General features: G+C 41.4%; 1 pseudogene; it reads right to left on the reverse strand.

Moving 5' to 3' along the window:
• The window catches only part of LOC137626490 (uncharacterized), a 45,976-nt pseudogene that overhangs the window by 39,835 nt on the left and 1,141 nt on the right, over window positions 1–5,000 (reverse strand).

The raw sequence follows: 5,000 nt of genomic DNA on the forward strand, positions 1-5,000 counted from the left end.
AATAGTGTACCAAAAAGATAAGTATCTGTTTTTCATTGGGGAAACTTATAACATTTCCGTATGAGTTCTTTGGTATTATTAAAGCCAGGTTTAATATATAATGCACTCAAAAATATATTTAAGATATGGAATACATTGATACAGGAGATAATACATTCAATTCATTCCTAAGGTTGATTCAATTCCCTGAAATTCATTTAATTTTCAAAAAGTGATTGAGAGGGACTTTTAAGAGGGACGTTTCTGAGTACGTATATCAACCATGATGGCATTTCAATATTGAATTCTACCTTTGGGAATGTATATCCACTGGAAATTCATTTATGATAAATGCTTCTGGCTGAGCAAGGATTCGAACCGATGTCTGAGTCGAAACAATGCCAGTAAAGACTCTTACCTGAGATATAAGTTCATTTCAAGTCCACTGTACATACTCCAGACGAATTCAGGAATGTGTTCTTATGGGGGGGGAGAGAGAGAGAGAGAGAGAGAGAGAGAGAGAGAGAGAGAGAGTGCCCTATTCTTATTCTATGTTTGGGTTCCCCCAGGTCCCTCAGTGTGAGGCACCTCGTATATCCACCAGAGAGTTGCTAATGCATCTTCCGGTGTATTTTGCATCTTCCAGTCTTGGATGGTCTGGGATGCAGAGAGAGAGAGAGAGAGAGAGAGAGAGAGAGAGAGATCTGGATATATCTTCATCTCGAGTTATCGAGGCTTTCTCCAAAACCGGCTTCCAGAACTCGATATCCGATCCCAAGCTTCATCTATCCTGGCTTCAGCTCCGGGTATCTTTCAGCATCGTGACAGACAGACACACACGGACAGATCAACAAACAAACAAACACACAAATACAGAGATTGCAATACCTCATGTCTTTTTTTGATTACCTGATGGATATCAGGTTTTGATTTCAAAATGCCAGGTCTCATCTTCTTGGTATTTGCAAGAGATACCTAGAGAGAGAGAGAGAGAGAGAGAGAGAGAGAGAGATCAGTGGATAAGGGGACTTGAAAGAATTGAGAATAACAAATTATATTACATCTTTTCAAAATTGTTGTCCAAGTGAACGGGTTAAACAACAAGGACATTGAAAGAGAGAGAGAGAGAGAGAGAGAGAGAGAGAGAGAGAAAGATGGGGGAGAGAGAGAGAGAGATCAGTGGATAAGGGGACTTGAAAAAATTGAAAATTACAAATTATATTACAACTTTTCAAAACAGTCTTCCAACTCAGTGAGAGAGAGAGAGAGAGAGAGAGAGAGAGAGAAAGAGAGAGAGAGAGAGAATCATTCTATCTTACATGTTTGGTCCTAATAGAAAAAGTTTTTTTTAATTGATTTTTATGATATATATATTATTATTTTGTGTAATTTCTCTATTCAAATGGAAATTATTTCATAAGTTAATGGTCTCTCGCCTATTTTTAGGCTTAATAATAATAATAATAATAATAATAATAATAACAATAATAATGATAATAAGTAGAAAGAGCATTAGAGAGATTTCAGACCTCCGCCAATTATAATTGTCAACATTTGACTTAAGTCTACGGACCAATCTTTCCCTATTTCACATGTCGACCGTGAATGAATCTACTCTATAATAATAATAACAATAATAACCAGAGTTCCATTGTTCAAATTTGGTGAAAATTAGGCAAGAAGTTTTGATATAATCTTGCTAATAAACAAACAGATAAATAAATAACTATAGTCAATTTTTTTAGCGAGGCAGATTTGCACTGACTCGCAGGGGTGCCCTTTTAGCTCGGAAAAGTTTCCTGATCGCTGATTGGTTGGGCAAGATAATTCTAACCAATCAGCGATCAGGAAACTTTTTCCGAGCTAAAAGGGCACCGCTGCGAGTCGGTGCAAATCTGCCTTGCTAAAAAAAATTGACTATAGAGGGGCACTCAGTAGAGAGCAGACCTCCGCTGCAGCGCTGCAGCAGCTTATTTCTTGACCTTGACCTTGACCTTTGATCTTAACATGTATTAATTGGCGTGGATTTTCATACACTCAAATGTGAACCAAGTTTGAAGTCTCTGTGACAACGATGTCCAAACTTGTGGCTGATTATGTGAATTGGACATTTTACTTGACAGTGACCTTGACCTTTGACCTTGACCTTCCAAAATGCAATAATTTCTAGCTTTTTCTGTAACAAATAATCCCTGAATGTTTCATTACTCTACGATTAAAACTGTGGCCAGAAACGTGTTCACAAACACACACACACAAATACACAAACAGGGGTGAAAACATAACCTCCTTCCAACTTCGTTGGCGGAGGTAATAAACGCAAGTCATTTCATAACCTCCTTGGCTGAGGTAATAATAATTACATTTATCAATGTATCTTTAGGAATACATATAAATATTTGTTCCTGTAAAAAAATTGAGCAATATGTATATAAATAACGAATCATTTAGTACCTTAAACATAGCAATTACATTACATTACATTACAACATGCAAAACGTAATTCTTACCTAGAATTACATAAACTGAAAAAAAACTCCTCTGGTATTATATTTACAAGGGTAAAACGTCATATTTATACACAAAGTTTACATCATAACACATAAAGATGCAAGAGAAAACACATGTGTTTGTATTTAGTGTGCCAGAAGATGGTTGTGTACATCTGTAACTGTTTATATTTACAGTTTTGGGGGGAGTGGGGTATTCTAGGTTCCTGATCTATTTACAGGGGGAGGGGAGAAGCCAGATCATACATGCCTTTGTCCTCAAGCTTATACAAGTGGTCATGTGGAGCATTTCTTTTTACATATCCCACAAGGGCATTTAGGGTCTCGATTCTACTCGAGGTGTACGAAGCAAAGTTCTACTAAGTTCTACGTGCCACGGCCCTCAGGAAGGTCATGGACTACACTTCTATTTACATATCTGAGGCGTGGCATCTCTACGAAAGCCATCTAGGAAACCGAGATGGTAAGGCGTGAACCAGCAGCAGAATTATACCATACCCACGAATCAGACAGGCCGGTTGAATCCAAGAGGGAATTTTTCTCGTTTTCCGTTCGGTCGCCTTCGGGGGTCTCTCTCGCGTCCCTTTCCGAGTTACCCTCGGGGCTGGAGGGCGGCGTCACCATCCCAGGGGACAGCGAGACCGGTATGGGCATGGGGTTGGGTGTGACGGCTGCATCCCCCGGGTTTACACGGAGCGGCACCCTTTTGGGCGCTAGGGGTTCAGCAGCCGGTTCTTTTTTGAGTTGTGGTTCGATTTCATGTGCCGATTTAGTCTGACGAGGTTCCTGGGACTGATTCATTGTTGAGAATTTTGACTGCAATGGATTACTGACTGTTACTTTATGTTGGGGTTGTGAACTGTTGGATACTGTTCGAGGTTGCTCTATCGGATATGTTTCTCGGATGTTTGTGACTCTTGTGTCACCTGACCTTTGGGTTGTGAAGGTTCAATTATATTGATCTTTTTGGATGGCTGTGGTTCATCTATGACTATTTTGGGTTTAGGCGATTCATTAATTACTATCTTGGGAGGCTGCTGCATGTCGTTCGTAACAGTTTTTCTTACCTGGGAAGATTCATTGATGGATGGTTTTGTGGGATATGAAGACTGAGATTGTTTGGAATAAGATTCTGAGGGGGTGACAGTGACTGGAGGGATTGGCTGATGCCTAGGTGAATTAGTTCCTAAAACACTTCTGGCTTGTTCAGTATTACCTGGGGAAGGAGAGGCCGTGAACTCTGATGGGAGTTTTTTAGGCCCAACGGGGGGATGGTGGTTTCGATTGCTTAGAGTTAATTTTGGGCGAAGTATTGCCTGGGGATACTTTTGGATTTATTCTAGGTCCCGATGGAGAGGGAGGGGGTGGCAGGGGCCTTGCCCCGCCCACCAATGAATGTGGTTGGACTTCTAGGTTTGGGAGACTGTTTAGAAACGATAGTGACCGTTGTTGTCTTTTTAGACGTTACCTCAGTGGCTGAAGGCTTGCTGTTGGCTGATGATGTTGTGACTTTCTTGGTTTCAATGGTTGTAGTTGAAGTTTTATCAGGAGTAATGGCTTTTCCTTCTACTGCTGCCTTTCCGCCATCTGCTGCATCGTGACTGGTCTTTGCAAGGGCTTCTGGACTGAGCTGTGCTACAGGTGTATCCGAGTTAACGGTCCAGTTCTTCACAAGCTGGACACTTGAAATATACGAACGGAAATGAAGACGACTGGGCATCAACGGATCCCGCCACTTCAGAGCTAGGAACATCTGCAGCGCCTTCCGGCAATGAGTCGTCAGTAGATGGTTGTTCAGGTTCAGTCTTTGGTTGACTCTTATTCTCCATTGTTTCTGATTCAGTTGTGTCTGTGGCATCTTTTGATGACTGTTGTGTGGAGGGTTGTTCGGCTTTCTTCTTCCGAAAGAGGGAGGTTCCAAACTTGTTCTTTCCTACCTTTTTGTCTTCTTTCTCTTCAAATTTCTTAACAGTTTCAGAAATCTTGTTGTTCTTACCCATTAATGGTGATGAATTCCTACTGTTTGGTTCTGAGGATTCTTTAGGAGATGACGTTCCATTAAGTCTCTCGTGGGTGGCTTGGTGGCAGTCTATATTAGTTTCGCTATTCGCTATATCAGTGTTTGCATCTTGTAACAACTCATTTTTCACAGGAGCAGGGCTGTTTGGAGCACTGAGTTCTGAATCTACGTAAGGATCTTGCTCGCCATCACTCATTACCGCTGTGCGGTGGAGGTGCTGTCCCCATCAGCGGCTGCTTTCTTCTGCTGGCGCAGTTTTCTACTGGTCTTACGACTTTTTCGAAACGAGGGACATGAGGCCCTTTTTCTTCTTGGTTTCAAGTTCTTCTCCACTTTGGGGGATGCGCTGCCATCAACTGCACTCATGACTGAGTATGATCCGCTCTTACTTCTGAGTGCTGATAAACTACAGGCGTCTAAGCTCTGTCTATCTATATCAGAGTAACTAAGAGCCTGAGAAGCTTCCAAGGAATCTAGCCAAGAAGGTTTGA

The sequence above is a fragment of the Palaemon carinicauda genome, chromosome 34 (genome assembly GCF_036898095.1).
Source record: "Palaemon carinicauda isolate YSFRI2023 chromosome 34, ASM3689809v2, whole genome shotgun sequence".
Taxonomy (NCBI): domain Eukaryota; kingdom Metazoa; phylum Arthropoda; class Malacostraca; order Decapoda; family Palaemonidae; genus Palaemon; species Palaemon carinicauda.